This window comes from Emys orbicularis, chromosome 2 (genome assembly GCF_028017835.1).
Source record: "Emys orbicularis isolate rEmyOrb1 chromosome 2, rEmyOrb1.hap1, whole genome shotgun sequence".
In the NCBI taxonomy this organism is placed as follows: Eukaryota; Metazoa; Chordata; order Testudines; family Emydidae; genus Emys; species Emys orbicularis.
Window position 1 is genome coordinate 279893541 of NC_088684.1, and position 23965 is coordinate 279917505.

The window sequence follows — 23965 nt, forward strand, 5'->3', positions numbered from 1 at the left end:
GACTGTTACACAAACTTTTTATTTACAAAACCGTAAGAAACTTTGTTATTTTTAACGTCAAAAAAAAAGAAGAAATGTATTAGAAAATAATATTTTTTAAAAAAGCGCACATGGCGGTGATTCTGTGACGAAGGAGAGGGTAGTTTGTACAGAAGGGAAAAAAGGATGTTTTGCATTAATAAATTGAGAAATAACTGCTGTAAATTTACTAAAATGTATTTTTGAATATTTTGTAATAGTTTTAATAGTTTTATAGAAATAAAAATGTGCCATGCACAGTCTGGTTAGTATATAATAACTAAGAGTTCCTGGTGCATCCCATTTTTTTTCTTTTTGCTTATTGGTTTAGGAAACGTGATACCCAAAGAAATGCCCATTGTTTTCTTTAGACGTGTTGCTTATACTTTGAATTCTGCTAAACTTAAGGAAGTAACCAAATACATCACATCAGCTCTTGGGAAACCTCAGATTTGTTGTACTAACAGTAGAACCTCACTTATTCGCACTAATGACTAGCAGACACATTTTGGATTACTGCAGTCTGGACCAAATCTTGCCACCCTTTCTCAGGCAAAGCTCCACTGTTCCAGATTCTGTGTTCACTTAAGAACTCATCCAAAGACCACTGAAGGCAATGGGAATCTTTCCATTGACTTCTCAGAGGAGTACATTGGATCATTAAAGCAAGCTAATCTGCAAGTGAACCACGGTGCCCACGAAGAGCCCCAGTGACTTCTATTAGTTTGCAGAAATGGGGTTCTCAACTGATGTAAATCTGGTGCAACCACACCGACTTCAATGAGTTAGTCTGGATTCACACTGCTGTAGCTGAAAGAAGAATCTGGCCAGCAGATTTCAGTGGCTGTCTTGCCTGAGTAAAGAAGCAGGGATTGGAGCTTTTTTAAAATCAACAAGGAAGAGAAAAATATTTAAAAAAAAAAAACAAGGATATTACATCACCAAATATACTTTTTCATTTATTCTGATGTATTATTTAGTTATAACTATTTATGATACTTCGCAATATATTAGTAAATGTACTGGAGTGTATTCTGTAAAATTAGTGATGCAATCTGAGTAATACGTGATTTCACTACTGTACTCAAGAGATGAAATCTTTGCTGAGGATCGGGGTCTGACTACCAGGCTTTTGGTGAGAATTGTCACATGTGCTGATTAGCAAGGTGCCAGTTAGCGAGGTTCTGCTGTATTTTCTGATATCTCCTTACACCTCAAAGGAAATTTTTCTATTTCAAAAAATTTTGCAAAACTGTGTGCATTTCAGATAAGAACACAACATAAGGGAGACTTTCCTTGAACACTTTTTCTTCAGTTTTGATTACAATTAGGATGATTACACTTAAGTTACCATTTTGCTCCAGAAGTTTAGCAAAGTCCTCCCCTGAGCTGGAAAGCAACTACCTTGCACTCAGTCTTCCAAGAGGTCTGCTTGGGCTTTGAGGCTCTTGTAAGGTGGCAGTCTTGGGAGGAGGAGGTTCATAATTTTTTATCCTCAAAGTGTGTCCGTTTCTGGAGCAGTAGTAGGCTGTCATGGCTAAATTCTGATCATGTGTACATCATGTACAATTAATTGACAACTGGATGTGCTCTCTGTCCTCTGACAGTCTCTGGTTTTGTGACCTCTTTTCCCTCAGAAGTGTCTGGGATTGTGTGTACATCGATAGCAGAACCTGGGTGTGTAAGCTCTTTATGCTCAGAGTGTTGCAGTGTCTTGGAGTTGTGAACTACCTGTGTCAGAATATAGTCGTCTCTTTGGGAGGAGATTAAATCTCTTGGCCCACCATTTGTGGCGCTGTTTTGAGGCCCAATCCAGCTCTCACTGAAGTCAATGGGAGCCTCTTCGTTGAATTTAATGGGTGTTGGATCAGGCCCTTAGACAACAATCTCCTTGAGCTCAAAGTAGGACAACATCTGGGGTTTGTAAACTCTCTTACCTCAGAACATGGCAGTGCCTAGTCACTCTGAGCTCAGACTATGGCAGTGTCTGAGGCTGCAGATTCTGTCTTCCTTCTTTGGCAAAGTCTGGGGCTATAATCAATCTCAGCTCCAAATGTAGCAGTATTTGGATCGTAATGACTCCAGACTCAGTTTGTGGAAGTGTCTGGACACACAATCACTTCGCGACCAGACGATGAGAGTGGCTGAGGCTGTAATCACTTTAAGCTCGCTGGCAGTGCATGGAGTTGTGCACTCTGCCCACAGAGTTTGGTCGGTCAGGGTTGTAAACTGTCTGCCACCCCGGAGTGGGATATTGCTTGAGATTGTAAACTGCCTGGCCTTACAAAGTGATGGCCTTGGGTTCGTAAAGTCATTCTCAGTTCAGGCTGTGCTGTGTCAATGTCATTAGGGTTGTAAACTCTCTGCCATTAGTGTATGCTAATACATCTGGGGTTATAAATGCCCTGAGCTCAGAATATGGATATTTCTGGGTATGTAAAATATGATCTCAAAACAAATGAATTTTTAGGAGTTTTGTCCTTAATGTGGCAGTGTCTGGGCATCTAAGCTCTCTTACCAGTATCTCTGACCAGCAGCTGGGGTTTTGTAAGGCCTCTACTGTTGGACTGTGACCATGTCAAAGACTGTACTTTCTCAGAGTTCACACTGTTACAGTGTTCAGGGATGCAGGCTATTGAATTTAAGGCATGGCTGTGTCTGGGGCTTTACTATAAATCAGAAATGTTAGAGTTGAAAAAGACCTATTAGATCAGAGCCCATTCCCCTGAAAGGGTAGGACATAGTCCCCAGATGTTGCTGCAGTTGATCTTAGCCAAAAGGCCAAGAAGAGCTCAGAGCACTGCAGTGTGAGAGCCGCTAAGATGCTGGGTTATGTTAGGATCAACTATTTTAGCCAAGTAAAGAAACACTGTGCTGTGTTTTCATTGCACATATTTCTAATGACTATATGCTCCCCTCTCACAATCCATTTATTACACCTCCTATTGATACCTTCAGAGCTTTATGTCTTGAACACCCCCTCCATCTTATGCATTAGAAGTGCTTTGTTAGATGGATCAATAGAGAATCTATAACTAAAGCTCTCGTATGAAGGATCTACTGTCTTAACATTGTGCAAAAAGTTTAGGAAATGTCACAGTCCGTTTTCAGGGTCTGAGTTTGTATAAAATGTACAAATAGTGGTGGCTACAGAATAGTTTATGACTAAATACATATCTATTACTGTTAAAATAATGTATAAGAATGTACTTGAAGCTATTATCCTTGTGCTCTGTTGTTTGAATAATTAAAGAAATTACAGAGACTTCCTGAAATGTCTGTTATGTGACAGCATTCCTATCACATACTTTCAACTAGCTGGATGTTTTCCCCCTATGACATAAAACAGAATTTGGAGAGACCACATTTTACAAATCTCTCCCTTAAGTGCATGAATATTATGCATCCGTGTGATTTTTCACTGGAGGTGCAATGGCGCTTATGACTCATTTCAAACAAGAAAGGAATTCTAGGTGTGCCATTTGGTGCAACTATGGGAACCTTCTTTCCCCCCCCCCCCCCCGTTTAATACCCACGTAAACTGCGTAATATTTACATGCGAAATACTGTATGGCTGTGCAAAAATCCCTAATTTGTCAAGCATTTTGGGAAGAAAGAAGAATAGAACACTAGTGCATGAAGAACTGCATGCACTTCTTAACCTGCCCCTCAGACTCAAAATGAGATATCATTCTAAGTAGTGTGGGGATTTTATGTTTATTTTCATTAATCTTAACTGATAATTAACACAACATCCAAATCTGAAATCCTTGTGTGCCAGGAACAGCAAATGAAACCAGAGGGAATTTGGGGTGCACAAGGAATGCAGGATCACAACCCCAATGCATACTAATTAGATATGTCAAGCCAACCATCTTAGTAAAAGCAAGTATTTCATTTCCTAGTTGCAATCCGGTTCTGTCTCTCTCCCTCATCTTATTTATAGATAGATCGATATATTTAGGCTATAACTGTGTTTGCATCAGTCTTCCTGAGCATTTCACATCGTACTAAAGTTGAATGAGAGATTTGAATCAACTGAGTTTGGTGATAATTGGATAGCAAGTTTGCAGCTCCAGCATGACATCCATTTCAATTACAGTGGAAAGGAAATACAAATGAACATTTTATTTTACTCATTACTGCAAGCTATAGGGGACCAGTAGATGTTCCTAAAATGCTGAAATTCTCTTTCTAACAGTTTCAGCCTTAATCTGGAGCAAACGTAACCAAAAAAAAAAATGGATAGTGTGCAAACCAATTGGTCCTGCACCATTGAAAACAGTTGAATTTTGCCAGATTTTGATGGGAGCAGGAACAGGCCCAATAAATACCAGTAGGCTGAAATTCGTAGAAGTGACCTCTAATTTTTGGCGCCTCCATTTTTGGGTGTTAAACTTTAGCTACATTAGGCTTGACTTTCAGGAGCACAGAACACAAATTGGATGCTCAAAGAGAAGTGTCCAAAACTAAGGCTAGGCCCAAATTTTCAAACGTATGTCCCTAAACCTGCTCCTAGTAAAATCAATGACAAAACTCCTCCTGACTTCAATTAGAGTCAGTCCAGTACATAACTGACCTAGTAGCTGCCTTATTTCAATCTAGTCCTGTAAAGGATCCTTATGTAGCTGAATGTATTTAAAAAATGAAGTGTAAGAAAACTCTTACAGTCAAGACTTGTGTGCAATTCAGAAATAAAACCATGAGCTCAGGAAATGGATTTTGGGGGAAAAACATTTGTTTTGATGCATTGTGTCCTAAACGTGAAAAAAAAAACCACATTAGATTCACACAGTGTGTTGTAAACAAATGTCCATTCATATTAACAAGGAGACCAAAAGGTAAAGATAGCTATCTGTACAATGCCAGCTGTTCTTCACTCAGATAGTCACTTAAGGGCAAATCCAGCCCCATCTCCCACAGAGGGCCCCTTGGCTGCAAAATGGTATGTTTTTGCTGCTCAAGGGAGGGTGGAGCCAGGATGGGGGTGGATCACAGAGGAGGGGCGCACCCCTTTAGCAGCACAAAGCCCCCTGAATTGCTACCTGGCTCTTTCCATCTCCCTCTACAATTTGCCCAGGTACTTCCCCAACAACTTGCCCAGGTACTTGGGATATGCCCTGGGATCAGGGTTTGTCTTTTTAAAAAGGGACCTTGCTCTCAGTTGACATACACTGGAAGGTATTCAACTTATTCTTTTGTCCTGGCATGAAATTCATTGTAATAAATTAATTGTAAATATGTATAGAATTACAGACACCTTTTGTAAGTTATACACACACAGCATTCACAATGGGCTTCCTCTCTAGGAAGGAGATGTAAAGCCAAGGTCCTGGCCAGTTTTGACCATTAAAAGATTCCAAGACTCTTTTTTCAAAGGATAGCAGTGTTACCGCCAGTATTCTAGCCCAATATCTACTCCACTATTACATTCTGCCTCTCTAAATTCCCCTTTCAGATTCACTTTAACACTAGTTTTTGGATGGAAGCAATATAATGTAATATTAAGTTAAAGAAATCAAGCATTCAAAAAATCAGGATATTCTAAAGCTAAGGTTGAATGCTTAGCCTTAATTCCACCCCTTTCTGCGCACAGCTTAAAATTAGAGATGGTAGAATCATTTTGCTGTGAATGTTAGTTGCAAGTTTAGCCTTTTTTTCCTGTCTGCAAATAACCGATGAACCCATTCTGTTTTCTGTTAATGAATTTGGAATTGGTAACTATTTGCCAAACAGCTAATGCATACAATTTTCAGCCTATGGGTTGCTCATGAACTGTTCTCTTTGAACAATCATTATTTATGGTGTGTGGTTGATCATCTCAGTCACACGGGATTGTTTCTACTCCCTGCCTGATTGGATGGGGAACTATTCAAAAACAAGAAAATAACAATCAGCAAATATCAAACAGGTCACTTCTGGCACAAATATTTGTATGAATAATCATTTGTGCTAACATTGGTGAAAGTTTCAGGATTCAGAGTTATCTTCAGAAACGCTTGGCAGCCATGCAAATATTTGCAAATAATGAATAGTGTGATCCCATAAATAACAGAAAACCAAACTTGCTGCTGTAAATGATGAAAATATTTGTAAATCGCTGTGTGCGTTATCCAACAACTACTAATGTCAACAGGAGCCTTTCCACGGATTTCAAATGGGCATTGTGTTAGGCTCTGTTTGGCCAGCTGTACTCATGGTATAGTTTGTTTTCATATCGTATGATCAAGTAATACAATCTATAATGCAAACAGGAATTTCTTATACCAGCTAACATAGTGGGCCAAATTCTGCCCTCATTTGCATGTGTGCAACCCCATCAACATCAGTAGGGTTACATAATGGGCAAGTGAGGTCAGAATGTGTCAACCCACTTTATGTGCCACCTGGTATTAAGTTTGCCTCCAAGGTCCTGGTCTCTCTCTCACTTAAGCCATTGGGAGCTTTGCCATTACCTTCAATAAGTGCAGAACAGGGCACTGAATATTTACTCTTTGCAATAGAGTATAATAATACAGTATACAATTTATTTACACATTTAGTAATATGAAACTAATTTTTTAAATGGACTCTTAATTCTGCCAGAAAAAACTACTGCATAGAAACACATAGGGTGGTTTTTTCAGAAGAGCCTAAATGCATATAGGTGCTGTTAAAAATTCCACCTGATATAGACTCTAGTGAAACTTTCATGTACTACTGCATTCAAAAAGCAAAACAAGGTTCTTATTCACAACTGTGTAGGGCATTTGCCTTCAGCAACAGAATCTTCAAAAGCCAGCATAGCGTGCACCTTTTTAAAGCCAGAGCTGTTTACAAATGGATATTGGAGACCTTGGCTGAAATTTTTAAAGCAATCTTAAGGGGATTTAGATTTACATCTTCTGTTTGCATGTTCAGATCTCCTAGACTACTCTGAAAATATCAACTCTTGTTTATAAAATTAAACTACAAAAAAAGCCTATGAGGATACCAGTCAACGTAGAATGATGTGAAAAGAATTCTACTCAGAGCAATTACAACTACACAAGAAGAAAAGTCTTGTGTACATGGGACTAGACTTGACTCAGGAGATCTAGTTTCAGTTCTTACCTCTTCTACAGACTTCCTATGTGACCTTGTGCAAATCACTTATAATTCATATGGTGTTAAGGGGATAAATTCATTAAGATTTGTGAGGTGCTAGGACACTCCTAGAATGGGACCATATGAATATCTAGATATAAAGAGTCATTCAGATATCATACACTATTTTTTTAAATAAATGAGTGCCTTTTGCAGGCAGGCTGGCAAGCCTAAAGAAAAATAACAATGGTCATATATGTGTCAATTATGTATAAACTTATTCAAGTCATATTACACATATATTAGTTTATAAATTTCTAGAAATTTAAAAAAATCTCACAACTGCCAGTGCTATCATCTTTTATACTTTACATGCATGTTTTGTAAACACATTTCCTGTGGCATTTTAATACAATTCTGGGTACACTCAGACAAGACGGCAACTCTCTTTTAAACTATTTTAAACCCTGAACAGATCTCACAGTCCACAACTGGTCAACTGATTGCAAGCTATCTTCACCTTCACTATGCATAAAGCCTGTTAGTTAGTAGTACCTAAAGTGGAAGCATCACTCCTAAGAAACACAGGAAACACATGACATCTGTCCTCTGCTTTCTACACTGGCTTCCCATAGAATACTGGGTCAAATTTAAGGCCTCAGTCATTATCTTCAAGGCACTCAACAATCCAAGCCCAGGATTCATAAAAGGTCTTTCCATAATGAGGCAATAGTTACACTCTTCAGGCACAATGGAACTGTCCAGTACAAGGGTGAGCAGAAGACAGAGCTTTCTCAGGGGTCAGTCCTAGACGGTGGAACAAACTCCTGCAGGACTTCAGACCCACCACAAACCTCCCCACCTTTCACGCCAAGTGCGAGGCACACTTCAACAACCTTGCCTTCATTAATACAAACACACAGCACAGCGTACACATAACTGGTTAATTTAAGAAATTCCCACACAAAGATCCCCTGGGTAGAAGAAAAAAAAAAAAAGAGAGAGAACTACATGTGGGAGATGCTAGTCACTTTGCTTAATGCACTCCTGGAAGACACTCAGGTCTATTGTGGGGAGGGCTGTGTCAGAACCTGAATAGAAAAGTAGAACATACATCTGTAGATGTTTCAGAAAAAAATATCCCATGTTCTAAAGGAAGAGAAGGGGCGGCAGCCAGAAGAGTGGCAATCTCACTGTGGAATGACAGTCCTTCCCTTTTACACGTGAGAGGGGCATAATAGGTTGGCCACACCCCACACAAGTGATATTTGCTCCCTGCTTGGGATAGGTGTTGGTCCTCCTTTACGTTGTTGTCAGGATCTGGGAAATCCACCTATCCGGGGATCAGATGTGGGGCACTGAGCCAGAGACATGACCAGGAGAGGCCACAGCAGCCAGTTGTTTGGATGGCAAGACTAGGTAAATGGCTGGGTATTCTCATTCTGCTCTGATGGAGACAGGAGTGACATGGACAATGGCTCAACCATGAACGGCTCCGGCTTCATGGCTCTGAAACAGCCTAGTGTCTAAGAGCCTTCCAAGTCTTCACAACGAAAACAAGAACAGACTTGCGTTCTCTCTCCCCCTTCTGAGCAGGTAGCAGTGAATTACTCGTATAGGGTACATCTACCCTGCACACTCCTTATGGCAGTGAGTAGAGTGCATGCACTCCGCACACCCCCGCAGGGGTATAAATAGCAGTGTCAGTAAGATTTCACAGGTATGAATAGCAGGCAAGGCACTGCTTAGGCAAGTAGAGTAAAGAAACACTTGAATGCTTAGGCTATGTTACCTACACAGCTCTCTACACACCCAAGCTGTGTCCCCCCTCCCCCCTCTACACTGCTATTTTTAGCAGTGTACTGTTCCTCTGCTTCCCTGCTGCTGGAGCCTTTCCTTGCCAGAGGGAAAGGCTCCAGCAGCAGGGAAAGCCTCTGGCAGTGGGAGGCAGCAGCATAGGTGCTGACTCCATGGGTGCTTTGGGGCTGGAGCACCCACAGGGGGAAAATGGTGGGTGCTGAGCACTCACCAGCAGCCCCCGTATCAGCTCTCCCTCCCCCGCAGCAGGTCCCATGGATCAGCACCTCCCCCTTCCTCCTCGCATGTCCCGCCCACTGCGAACAGTTGTTTTGCAGCGTGCAAAAGGCTGGGAGGGAGGGGGGAGGAGCGAGGACACAGCGCGCTTGGGGGAGGGGGCGGAACTGGATTGGAAGAGGCGGGGCAGGGGTGGGGCCTCAGGGAAGGGGTGGAGTTGGGGCAGGGCCTGGGTCAGAGCTGGGGGCCAAACACCCCTCAGCACTTCAGAAAGTCAGCGCCTGTGGCCAGGAGGGAAAGTTTCCTGCTGCCAGAGCCTTTCCCCGCTGCCTCCCCCACCAGAGCCTTTAACTGACACATGTAGCTACACACTGCAGTGTGGATGCAGCTTGCTTTTCCCTACAGCTGTAGTTATATGTACCCTACATACTTCTGCCAGTGGTGGGCAGTGTAGACATAGCCTTAGATATCAGGGTGGTTGGTTTTTCGTTATCCAGGGGCAAGTGTGTTTGAGAGAGCACCTACTGAGGAAAGTAAACCCATAAAGCTGAATTCTCCATGCTGCGATGTCTGAGGTCATTCTTATCTCTTGTGGGAGCGAGTTCCCAAAGGACCTCATGACCGTCTTCGCAATCTGAGGGGAGTTGTCCTCAACAGTGGGGCTGATGTTACCCATCAGGCAAGTTCTTCAAAGTGCCTTCTTCTGCCTATCACCTCAGATTTGCCTAACTTCAGCATCAGCCAGCTGTTCTTCATCCAGGTACATGATGAGCATGGCTATACTTCCCTTGTCAATGGGCAAGAGGAGGTCATTCACCAGAGCAACAAGTGCCTCCTCATTACCCTGCCCAGGCCTGACGCCCGTCACAGGGGTTCAGGATACTGTAGCAGATAGGCAGCACTGGGGGGTTCTAAAGTGATTTCTGGTACAGGCTACTAATTAAGGGCTCAAATAACTTCAACACACACTGAAATCTACAGGAACTGAAGGTGTTCAGAACTTAGCAGGATGGAGCCCAAAATGGTCACAGAACCAGGTTTGCTAAAGGAAAGCAAGATTTTATGCCAAAGGATTGTACATTTCGGACATTCATAAAGGCACTCAATTTGGGCCTTGGTATTGGAGTTGCTTTCCCAACATCCATGTACAACAGAAGAAACTTTTCATATGGTCATGATGTGTTCAGGGTTTTTTTTGTAAAGATATTTTTGTATATCATGCATCATCTGAAGCGGAGATAAAGACAAAAAACATGCAAATATGTGTGTGTATATATACACACACAAACACACACACACACACACATACATACATATGCAATTCTAATTCTGTGCCTGTATTGAGTGTGACCCAGTGGGAAGAAAAATTAGAAAGTTTTCTTGCAGTGTTATAGTCTCAGTGTAATTTCCTTCCTATTGATAGCAGTCTTGACAAGACTGCACTATTTCAAGAGAGTGAAATAACTGCATATGTTATTACGAATATCAAATTATGTGGAGAACCTTTCATATTAAAAAAGAGATTCAGGGCCAAATTCTCTGCTGGGTTATATGGGCACAGATCCATTGACTTCAATGGAGTTTCACCTGCTTACACCAGCAGAGAATTTGGCCCAAGAAGTTTACATAAACAAGCATCATAACCATGTGCAAAAAAAGTTTGCATTCAAAAAGATTCTTTAAACAAACAAAACCAAATCAATCTTAAGGATTCTCTTTTCTAAGTGGAATCAAAGTGACCTCTAGTGGTTCTCTGTTAACTGTGCAGCTTAAGAGTCATAAAGACACTATTTGTACAATGATAGCATAGTATTGTACCTTCAGCTATTGTAAATGCAGTCAATACTTGATTAAACCCTAATCGTAGGGATTAGCAGCTCTGAAGATCATTATTAAAATTCAAGTGTAAACATATTTTAATGTAATTTACTATTTTTCTTAGTTCAGTGTACTGCTTGTTTGGCCCAATATATTGTACATAACTAATATGGTCAAAAGAGGTTGATTGTTCTTATTAGATAATTAAAAATAAGCAACAAAACAAATATAGCTGCAACTTCAGAACTGCACCAGTAACTTAACCATTGATGTGTCCTCTGGGGTTACTTGAAGTATAAGGTGCTGTTCACTGTGAGTATGGGTGGCAGAATGTGCATTAGAAATATGACCCTGCTGATTTCTTGCTATCTGGTGGAATGGTCACAGCCTGATGACAAAGCTTTTACTATTTCTTATACAGCATAACTTGCAAAGTTCCACCCGTACTTAGTCTGGATGAAAAGAAAGCGATTTTTACCAATACTAAGTGATCTTTTTCAAACTAACTATCAAGTAAAAATAACAGTGTAGAGAAAGGACGATACAATTAATCAGTAATGTGGACAACTAAAAATACATCAGCCAATTTATGTCAGTTTACCATGACAATCAGTAGCATACGGAGACCCAAATGGGATATCACTCAGGTCCATTCACCAGTATATAATCATCCAGACAACAGTATGAAGGGATCAAGGCCAGCAGCTAGATGATGAGGAGTTCTAGCCTAACGTCCCCATGGCAGATTTTAGTTTTTGAGTGGGCAATAAATAAGATATTGATCACTTTGGAACAGGAGTTAGGGATGAATACTGTATGAGAAGATGTTGAGCTGTGCTAATACTTAAAGAATACAGATTAAAAATTAATCCTTTATAGGTAATATTTTTCTTGGGGACACAATGATCCTCAAACTAGAGCTGGATGAAAACCAAGATGTCATTTTTTTCAGGGGGAAATCCACGAAAATGTCATTCTTTTTGGAGGGGTTGAATTTTGAAGACAAATTTCATCAAAATCACAAATTTAGAAAAATTTTGAGCAGCTGCACTTCTAACTGTCTTTCACATTTTCTCCCCCTTCTTCATCATCCTCACTATGGAACCAGAGGTTCTGCATTTCCCATCCAAACAAACAGCAAAAAAAAAAAAAAAAAGAGCACTGTCTTTTGTCCATCTTTCCTTTTACTGGCCCCTCGGACTTTCAGAGACAATTCAAATTGCTATTTGGATCTTTTCCAGAGCTCCTTAACATTCTCCATAATTAAGGTTGGCAGAGTGTCTATGCACTGCAGTGGCCCAGGCTTGGAAGCAACTTGCCCCCTTGTTGTAGTCAGTATTACTTTCATCAAGTTTTGCAATCTGGCTACTTTTTTCCCCTAGTTGCTTTTGTCAGCACTCTGCACCTCCTACTCTTGAGATTGTGTATTATTTAAAAAATGACGATGGCAAATTTTAGAATAACTTCCCTTGTGAGTAATGGGACTGCTTGTATAAGGGATACTCATGTGAGTTGAGGTTTATAGGATTCTGCCCCATATTAATGTGTTGTTTTATCTTATAATACTGAGATATTAAGACATTTAGAAATGTGAGCATTTACTGAGTATAACCTTATTCATCCTGGGACATGAGGAGACTACTCACATGTTAAAGTTAAAGTTAAGCATGTATATTTGTAGGCCTAAGTTTGTCTGCAGCTGAATAACACTGACAGCATTCAATAAATAATAAATACTAAAACTCCCAAATGACCTTCTCCCTTCCCACCCTCAACCTCCTCTCCCCCAAATCTCCAACTTCCAGATTTAAAGAACTATACGCTACAGCTATTTTTCCTTAAATGAGCTTAGTATTTAGCCAGATCACATGCACTTGGCCTGCAGATGATAAGATGATAGAAAGAACCATTAGCATAAATACAAAATAAATCTGCAGCATAATGATGTTCTTTCCTATGCTCTGCTAAACTTCTCTCCTCCTACAACCATGAAAGGTTTATGTAGAAGTAGAGAGAGAAGTAGCAACAAGTCACGTTCACATTTCACTGTTAAATAAAATATCACTTGACCTATGTTTGCTCTTAAAGTTTACAGGCTAAAAGAAAGACAATTAGGGGGGAGGGATAGCTCAGTGGTTTGAGCATTGGCCTGCTAAACCCAGAGCTATGAGTTCAATTCTTGAGGGGGCCACTTAGGGATCTGGGGCAAAATCAGTATTTGGGCCTGCTAGTGAAGGCAGGGGGATGGACTCGATGACCTTTCAAGGTCCCTTCCAGTTCTAGGAGATCGGATTTCTTTATTTATTTATAATTATGCCACAAAAAGCAAACCAAATAAAAACAGGTCGGTAAGAAGAAGCAAGGCCCACCACCCAGAACTAGCTGGAGCTGACTGACTTTCAATATTTATTAAATATGTACATTTTCCTGCAATGTTAAATTAAAAACCCTGCTTTGGTTTTATTCAGAACCATTCAAAAATGCAACAGACTTGCAAGCATTCCCTGTTCACTTGTCTAAAATTATGCAGTTTTAATGAAGGACAATGGCTGGAAAAACAATCTGTTTTGAAAGGGATACTTTTAGGTTAAAATCATATCGTTTTTAAAAACAAATGTGTGCCAATCTACATTATTTATAGCACCGTGGACTGATACACCTGAAAGCTTTTAAAAATCTAGTTTACTTTACACATACATGCTTTTTTCAGCTAAGGCAAGAGAGTACACTGGGTCAGTTTCACTTTTGAGGTCCAGTGTAGGTTATATAAAGGACCAGAAGTCATGAGACTGGGGTTTTCGTCTTGACTTTAGGGCTCAGACCCTACTATAGAACAAACTGATTTTCGTTTATTACGTCCATTTTAAAAGTTTAAAGCCATAAAAATATAGCAAAGCAAGTAGTTGCCAACCAATCTGCGCTTAGATCAATACAGAGATTTGCCTCCAAAGTAGAAAGAACCATTAGCATAAATACAAAATAACACAATTAACCCCCTCTAGACTTCTCATGCTCCTACAAGTACAGCACTATGACACAGGAAAGAGGAGATCTAAGGTACCCAGAGTCCACCACATTTAGGGCTTTACAGGCAATGTTTTATTGTGAGTCTGCCAATATTTGGGGTTTTTCTTAAGGCCCCAGCTCCTCATTGTTGCAGTGAAAAGCTTGAAAATGTGAACTCCCCGGGCAAATAAAAAGAACCCAACATTTAAAAAAACCTCATCATTTTAAAGACAATTTTATGATCTTGGGGGACTTGACTCATTACTTCTGAATTCTTGGGGTTGACGACAGTACAAGTCAAAACAAACCCTTGGAAGCATTTAGATTCTATGATGTTGGATGCTATAGAAATGTCTAAACCAGACAGATGGAAAACAGCCTAGCACAATTCAAGAGAACAGATTGACTTAATGACCTTTGACTTAATACTTCTTAGAAGGAAAGTTGATATTCTGGCCTTACATATTTCATCAAACTTTCAGAGTTGTCTAAACAAGAATTCTTTGTAAGGAAAGTAGATATGACAACATGTTCCTTAAGAAAAGGCTCTGTCGAATTTAGTAGGAATTAAACCAATAGGGTTCTACAGGAATTTAACAGACTTCTATAGAAATTACTCAAACAGCCTAGAGAATTGAATACAGAATACCGAAATCTAACAGGTTTTTACAGAAAAAAGCCTACAGACTTGAAGATTGAATACAGTTGATTTTCAAAGTCAATAGGAATTCTCTCATTCTTTATAAATTTCTGTAGGACTTTTCCATAAGGGGCAAACCTGACCAACTCAAATAATGGAAGAAAAGGATAACAAAAGGATAGATAGGTATAGCTCCCTTGCTAAGGCTGCTTTGGGTAGTATGCCAGGAAGTGCTTTTGAACCCAAAGCAGAAGAAAGTTAATCCATAACCCCTTACATGTCAAATACCAACATAACAAGAGCAGTTTTTTTCAATATACAGTATTCAAGTTCTGTGCTATAAATCACTGCTTAGCACAACACCAGTCTAAATAGTAATATACTGATACACGATATAATTCACTTTTCTGCAGAGAGCCAGCACAAGGCGTATTTGCCACTTTAATGCCTTTTAAGATCTCAGATTAGGGTTTAAGTAGGACCTACATAGGGCATCAGCCTTGTGGGGGTTCTCTGTATGGTTTGAATTTCACTGATTGGATGTGATTAAGTTTATGGGTGCATTTTTCCTAAGACATAAGCCCATAGTCTTACTAGTCAATTCATAGGGTTAAAGTTACTACTTGATTCACAACCATTGTCAAGTATTCATTCTCATCCATGATTAACAATGTACATGCTTGCTACAAACACACTGATAATAAAAACTATTTACCTTAAGCTTGAGCAGGTGTATCGTCTATACTCATCCTCATGGAAGTATATTGTTTGTAGTGTATTAAAGGCCAGAACAGCTGATTGCCTGCCATTTAAAATGGTCACCAAAGTACCAGGATGTAGAATGACAGTGCATGCTGATAGTAACTCATTCTAAATGTTTTATTTAAAGAAACAGTACAATCCAATTGAAATTCTGGGAGGAGGAAAAAACAGAAAGATTCAGTAGGGCCACAGGATACTTCCACCTGAGACAAACTGATACAGTTAACCTCCCTTTGCAAAAATGGTATATTAATAAACTTGGCCTGACTGTGAAGATGACCTTCTCTATCCAAGAAATTTTAAATCTGACGATGGATGGTTTACACTGAAATTGTGAAAATATGGGGAGATCAGATGTCCCAGGTCTCATGTTTTCTCAGTTTAAGCTCCACTGCCGTTTCCTTGACATAGACCCTAAAACTGCAAACACTTGCCCCAAACATAGTGCTTAATAGTGTTGTAAGTATTCCCACTGACTGCCAAAGCGTCTTTACATCAGAACCTGACTTACCCTTTATATAGGCCCCTGACTTCAGCAGAACTACTCACAGGAGCAAATACTGCAGTAAGTGATTGCAGGATCGGGCCCTAAAGATGTTACAAGGCAATCAAATATGTAGATCACATTTTTGGTGGAACATCAGATACCTTACATTCCTTCACACTCAGTGGTTTCCCTTTTCTGGGCAGATAGAAAAAGTCAACTCAACATGCTATTGCATAGTTATTTTTTATTTATTTATTTTGATTTCTTAAAATAAATCAGTTGTCAACAGTTGTGACAACAGATGCCAGGAACAGCTGTTGGGTAATTCCAATATGTGACTTTACTAATTTTTCATGGATGTTCTTGTGATTATCAGAAAACAAAGTTGGCTATTTGCAAATGGAACGAGGTTTATGCCAATGTCATTCTCAAATTTATCTCTAGATCTCATGGAAAGTGCATCTTCCTGTATCTTTCCTTACCTCCTTTCAGGGGTTTGCTTCTTCTCTTTTAGTCAAACTTGTGACATCAGTAAAGTATTGAAGATTGATGTACAGGTTTTCCTAAGGCACTCATCATTCTATATATTGGGTGCTTTTACAAAAAGTAGAAACAGACATTGACATTATAATGGGTTACATTCACCCTTGAATATAAGGGCTATGCACTATTCAAGTCCCACTTAAATGATCACAATAATGCTTACATAGGATTTAAGTGGTGTGTAGAGGCCATGTGTGGTCCTCTGTGAAGGGGTGAATTTTACCCCATATCCATAAAAGCCTCTGCTGCCCCAGAGATAACTTCATTTACCCACCACTATGTCTACTGTTTTCACAACAGCCCTCAGACCAACCATCTGCTCCCTATAAACATTGAGTTTAAGGCCGGAAGGCACCATTAGGTCATCTAGTCTGGCCTCCCGTATAACGCTGGCCATAGAATTTCATAGAGTTACCTTTGTATTGAGCACAATAATTATTTGCTTAGAGCATGTCTTCACAAAGGCATCCAGTGTTGATCTGAAAACTTCAAGAGATGGAGAATCCATCACTTCCTTTGGTAGTTTGTTCCATTGGTTAATCACTCCCATTGTTGAAAATTTGTGCCTTATTTCTAATTTGAATGTGTCTGGCTTTAACTTCAAGCCATTGGTTCTTATGTCATTCTCTACTATATTAAAGAGCCTTTTAATACCTGGGATTGTCTCTCCGTAATCAAGTCACTTCTCAATCTTTTTGACAAACTAAACAGAGTGAGCTCCATAAATTTCACACTGTAAGGTATTTTTTCCAGATCTCGAATAATTTTTGTGGCTCATTTTCGCACCCTCTTCAATTTTAATATACTTTAACCCTCAACAGCTTTCCAACACAAACACAAAAGAAATGTTCTTGCCTGCCCAACACCACATACCATGAAAAGCAAGCAAGCTCTGTTTCATATTTCACCGTGGTAACAGGGTGTACTGGCCCTGTCAGGCTAATAAGGGAAGGCTCTGGGGCCAGCACCACCCCATGCCAGGGGTTTATAATAAAGATAGCCTTCTGGAACAAGGAACTAAGGAGTAAAAAGAAGTCTTGGGAAGGTAGCTAGAAGTTTGGGAAGCAAACCTCAACTATTGCCTCTGTTCAGGGCCTGCGACTGGAACTGCAAAGGGCAGGGTGGGTCAAAGCTGCCCTCTGCCCTCAGTGCTGTGATCCTTAGTCCCAGGGCTGCTGGAAATTGTAGGCCTCTGCAGCAAGGCATGTGGGGAAGCGGGCAGACTATGAAAAAAAAATTTCCTCATAAAAGAGAGAATCTTGGAGAGTAAAGAATCAGTCTCACCAGGGAAATGGTGAAAATCTGGTGAACTTGATACAGATTCTGGGGAGAATTTGTGATCCTGGAGAGTCTGGGTCAAAACCAGCTTTGTGGCTCGTCTACACTGAAAACATCCATCAACCTAGCTACCGCCTCCTGGAGAGACGCATTAACTACAACTCTAGTGAGTGTCTACACTGAAGAGCTACAGAGGTGCAGCTTCTGTAGCATTGTAAGTGTAGACAGACCCTGAGAAAGTGAATTTTCTTTTCTGTTTGCTTGGGACAGAGACCCAGATCTCTGAGGAGAATCTGTGATCTCAGAGAGCCCGAGAAACAGTACCTTTGGGAACTGGGGAAACTTTTAAAGTTTCTTGGAACTCTGGAAAGGATCTGTTGCCCCTGGAGAACTTGGAAGGAAAGTGCATCCGTGGAATAAAGAGCTGAGTTTATTTATTTTTGTTTGTTTGTTTGTTTGTTTGTTTGTTTGTTTGATGCATTTATCCAAAGCCAAAAAATGTGGGGAATCAAACCTTAGAGAGAGAGAACTGTTTTCTTTTGATTCCATAGGTGTAGTCACATGATTATGCACCACATAAGCACCCAATTAAAGGAGGGGAAATCCTAAAAAATATCTATTCTATTTTGGAGTCAAGAGATAACATCTAGATAATTCATAAGCCTGTTGCATACTCATTGGGGTGTGCGGGGGGTGCAAAAATCAGAACACAAGCCAAATAACATTATTAGGCTTGGGGTGTTTTGGTCAATTCCTCTCTCCCTAGGGCCCCCCCCCTTTTTTTTTTTGTTTGGTGTGACTCATGTTTTTTGAATTTTTGGAACTGGCAATAATGTATGTGATTTTTTTGACTTGATGCAAGGACCAGCTGGGGTTGAAGGTTAATGTTTATAACGCTATCAAAGCTTGCTAATAATACACTTTTATCTAATGTAATGCAATTATTGTTAATCTAGCCTAAACTTTCCCTCCTTAGCTTTATACCATTATTTTCTCCTAATATATACAATCAAAGTTCACCCCGCTGTCTGTAAAGAAAAAGACTGCGAATCAGCTTTGAGCTGAATGCCATTCCATGTCCCAGGTAATCTTATTTAATCACTGGGTCCCTTTATACTAGAAATAAACAGATACTATCTTGCTACCAAATAGTGCCTGAGTCTTGCATTCACATTTAACATGTGTACATGAATATATTATCTTTGTTTTCTTGAAATTAATTTAGAAATTAGAGATAAGTATGGAGGCCACATTACAGACTTAATGTATTTTACCCATTGAAACCCAAATAGCTGTTCCCAGCAGGTTATATTTTAAAATGTGGCTTAGGAAGAGTTTTGCCTCACTGGTATGCTATAAACTTTTGCAATATGCTGTCCAAGTGCGCTCTAAAAGCTGAGGTCTGAAAAGCCTTCCTTTGTTTTGAGCACCATCTGCTGGAATGTTTTATAAAAACATCTCAGTTTAGCAGCACTCATGCTTAAAATTGATCAGCAATGTCGTTCCTTGACCACTGCTGAAATGTAGATCTGAAGTGTTGTGTTAAGTCCGGTAAAAGTTTGAGCCAGACTATTTAAAAACTACCCCAGTAGCAGTCTTCAGTAACAACAGGGAGCACTTCATTAATCTTTGTAAAGCAAAGGCAACAAATGTAACAACCATGTAATATGGGCACCAGTTGTCAAAGAAAAATGCATGCCGAAAGATTTAAGGGGCTAATACTTCAAATCTTTCCTCAAATGAGTAGTTGCTCTGAAGTTACTACCTCATGTGAATAAGGACCACATGAGCAACAGTCTGGCGAAGAGGGTCCTATCTGAATGACAAGTTCCTGAAGTGGAAGAAAAGGGTAATATAAATGTCTGATAATTGGTGAAATCCAAAACTAGTCTCACCAGGTTTTCCTTGGGCACCCAAAAGGTAGCCGGTGTTGTGCAGCATTTACTACTGGACTATAAGGTCTGCAAAGATCTAAGCATAACCAGTCTTGCAAAGACTTCTTCACGACAGTAAGCAAGTGAACACACCGCTGAACACACACAGGCCTCTAGGACTTGAGCTAAAGGAGTTCTCTCCTAGCAGGAAGCAGTAGTAGGCCCTTATCATCTCTGTGGGCCCACCCAGCTAGTAGAGGGCAAAATCAGATACACACAAAGCCTGTGCCTTGTAATGTGATGTGATAATCAGTGCAACCCCCAATTAAACTCCCTAGACCCCCGCTGAAATTATTTTAAGACTATTTGTGGGGTTAGTATATCCAGTGATTAAAGGTTACCTTAATGCCTGGTTAAATGGCTTCTGTGTGTTACTTTAGAAACCTAAAGCGGCAATCTGATTTCAGATACAATGGGTCTCTCTCTCTTAGTCTCTTCATTTGTACAATGTAGAATGTTTTTTTCCTAGCAACTGAAAGTGGATGCTCTCCGTTGATCTGCTGGTTCTTGGACTGCTCTGGCTGAAAACACCTCCTCTCATACTCTTTTAAAGGACTAGCATTTGCTGCAGTTGAACTGCTGCTTCTGTGGAGCAGAGCATACAGAGTGTGGTTTATAATGTTATGAAATGCACTACACTAGGTGCATGTTAATAAGCAGAGAGTCAGATGGTCTTTGTTTAGTTTTTGTTTTCATTATAGTTCTATCCAAAGAAATTCTGACCTGTCTACACTAGGGAAAGCTTATAACCGGTTTAGCTAAATTGATTTTAAAACTGGTTAAGAGTTGTAGTATAAATCTGGTTTAAGACAGCCTCAGCAGCCTAATCTGTTTTTAACACCAGGTCCAAGACCACAATTTGAAACTGGTTAATTAAGTGTCAGGCCACTTAATACTACTTAGATCCAGGTCTATGCTACAACTCTAACCAGTTCTTAAAGTGTGTCTTCCTGAGGTGGCTTTAACACTGGGTAGAAGATTAGTGCAGAGTCCTTTCTTTTCCACACCTCCTGTGACCACCAGCATCCACTAACCTAATGAGCCACACACAGGAGGTGTCCAGCACAATCCCCACCCCAACTTGCTTAACTTGCAGCAGTTCCCAGACATTCCCTTCTAGCAGCTTCCCTACCACCTCCTCTTGCAAGTCAGTCCCTAGCAAGACCTCTTCCCCCTCTACCCTCCAGCAAGCCCCAATTCATGTTTGTACTACTCGCCTGGTTTCTGGCACCAACCCAGCTTCCCGCCAAGATGCTGCATAGCTCCAGATGTTCCTTGCCACCCACCGTTCTGCCTGCACAATCTATGCCCCATATCTCGCCCTCTTTCCCCCTTATGGACACACTCTCAGAAATTTCCACCTCTCGTGATTTCTTCCCCAGGAAACTTTTACTGCTGCAATCACAGAAGCTCCCCTCCTCTGTGGAATTTTAGCCTTGCCTGAGGGAGAGTGGGGGAGCCTCTCTGATTGGCTGCCGTCCCCATTCGCCTGCCTCGGGGAAAGAGCAGCCAATCAGAGCTTCTGCAGAAGCAGGCAGCTCTCTCCTCCCTCCCCTCAGGATCTTTTGGAGGAAGAGGAGGAGGGGGAAGAAGGAGCAGTGACTACTTCCCATCCAGGCCTGGGAAGGGAGAGAAGGGGAACTTGCTCCCCACCCAAGACTGGAAAGGGGTTGGAGGAAGAAGCACCCTGGGAGCTTCAGGGCCAGGACTGAGGGGGGACAGAACGAATGTGAGGGAGAGTCAGATTTTATGTGGGGACTGCATAATTCATGGCTGAGCTGGGGGAATGGGACTGGGCTGGGGACACTGAATGAATTAATTAGAATTTTGGGGAGAAGCTGGAAGCTCTGCACCATGAGGCACTCAGCGAGAGCTCCTGCGGCACGGGCCACAATCATCCTTCTCAATAAATTGGGGGGAACTGGAGACACTAATTCTCTCTCTATCACACACATGGGGGTCTGATTCATGATTTTTAAACTTTTGGGATTACCAATACTGCTCTCTTACCCCTGCCCAGGAGACTTGATTGGCCAATTCCCTCTCCATCACCCAGAGTCTTTCACTTTTACCCTGAGTACTGCCAACTCCAACCCTTCACAAATCCTGTGCTTTTAAAAAGTAATAAATGTTGGGCTCCTTTTATTCGCCTTCTGAAGTTTGTGCCTTTAGGGTTCAGAGCTTCAAAATCTCTCCACAACCACAAGGGCTAGAAAGTAACTTTAAAAAATAAATGAATCTGACATTGTGACATGACACCAGGAGTTGGGGATTTAAGGAACACAGTAAATATGGCAGGAGTTTCTACAGGTATGTTAGCAACAAGAAGAAGGTCAGGGAAAGTGTGAGACCCTTAGTGAATGGGGGAGGCAACCTAGTGACAGATGATGTGGAAAAAGCTGAAGTACTCAATGCTTTTTTTGCCTCAGTCTTCACAGACAAGGTCAGCTCCCAGACTGCTGCACTGGGAAGTACAGTATGGGGAGGAGGTGAGCAGTCCTCAGTGGTGAACCAACAGGTTAAGGACTATTTAGAAAAGCTGGACATGCACAAGTCTATGGGGCTGGATCTAATGCATCCGACAATGCTGAGAGAGTTGGCTGATGTGATTGCAGAGCCATTGGCCATTATCTTTGAAAACTCGTAGCAATCGGGGGAGGTCCAGGATGATTGGAAAAAGGCAAATGTAGTGCCCATCTTTAAAAAAGGGCAGGAGGAGAATCCGGGGAACTACAGACCGGTCAGCCTTACCTCAGTCCCTGGAAAGATCATGGAGCAGGTCCTCAAGGAATCCATTTTGAAGCACTTGGAGGAGAGGAAGGTGATCAAGAACAGTCAACATGGATTCACCAAGGGCAAGTCATGCCTGACCAACCTGATTGCCTTCTATGATGAGATAACTGGTTCTGTGGATATGGGGAAAACAGTGGATGTGATATACCTTGACTTTAGCAAAGCTTTTGATACGGTCTCCCACAGTATTCTTGCCAGCAAGTTAAAGAAGTATGGAATGGATGAATGGGCTATAAGGTGGATAGAAAGCTGGCTAGATCGTCGGGCTCAACGGGTAGTGATCGACGGCTCGATGTCTAGTTGGCAGCTGGTATCAAGCGGAGTGCCCCAGGGGTCGGTCCTGGGGCTGGTTTTGTTCAACATCTTCATTAATGATCTGGAGGAAGGGATGGATTGTACCCTCAGCAAGTTCGCAGATGACACTAAGCTGGGGGGAGAGGTAGATATGCTGGAGGGTAGGGATAGGGTCCGGAGTGACCTAGACAAATTGGAGGATTGTGCCAAAAGAAATCTGATGAGGTTCAACAAGGACAAGTGCAGAGTCCTGCACTTAGGATGGAAGAATCCCATACACTGCTACAGGCTGGGGACCGACTGGCTAAGTGGCAGTTCTGCGGGAAAGGACCTGGGGATTACAGTGGACAAGAAGCTGGATATGAGTCAACAGTGTACCCTTGTTGCCAAGAAGGCTAACAGCATATTGGGCTGTATTAGTAGGAGCATTGCCAGCAGATTGAGGGAAGTGATTATTCCCCTCTATTCAGCACTGGTGAGGCCACATCTGGAGTATTGCGTCCAGTTTGGGGTCCCCCCTACAGAAAGGATGTGGACAAATTGCAGAGAGTCCAGAGAAGGGCAACAAAACTGATTAGGGGGTTAGGGCACATGACTTATGAGGAGAGGCTGATGGAACTGGGGTTATTTAGTCTGCAGAAGAGAAGAATGAGGGGGGATTTGATAGCAGCCTTCAACTACCTGAAGGGGGGTTCCAAAGAGGATGGAGCTCGGCTGTTCTCAGTGGTGGCAGATGACACAAGTAGCAATGGACTCTAGTTGCAGTGTGGGAGGTCTAGGTTGGATATTAGGAAAAACTATTTCACTAGGAGGGTGGTGAAGCAATGGAATGAGTTACCTAGGGAGGTGGTGGAATCTCCATCCTTAGAGGTTTTTATGGCCTGGCTTGACAAAGCCCTGGCTGGGATGATTTAGTTGGGGTTGATCCTGCTTAGAGCAGGGGATTGGACTAGATGACCTCCTGAGGTCTCTTCCAACCCTAATCTTCTATGATTCTATGAGTTGGCAACAGCACTCCCCACCCTCTAGCAGAGATCTCTGAAATGTACCACATTGGGCCATATATCTCACGTGCCAGCTGGCTCTGGCTCTGTGCCCTGCTGCACAGCAAACGAAGGCTGCATGCCATGGAGCAAGGGTTCTGTAACCATCTGGCAGGGGTGGGAGAGAGTGGAAACGACCCTCCTCCTACAGCACTGGGTCACCTACCCCTGCCCTTCTCTTCCCAGGAAAGACCGGAGCTGAGAGGTTTTTGGAGGGGATTGAGGAGGCTGGATGCAGCAAAGCAGAAGG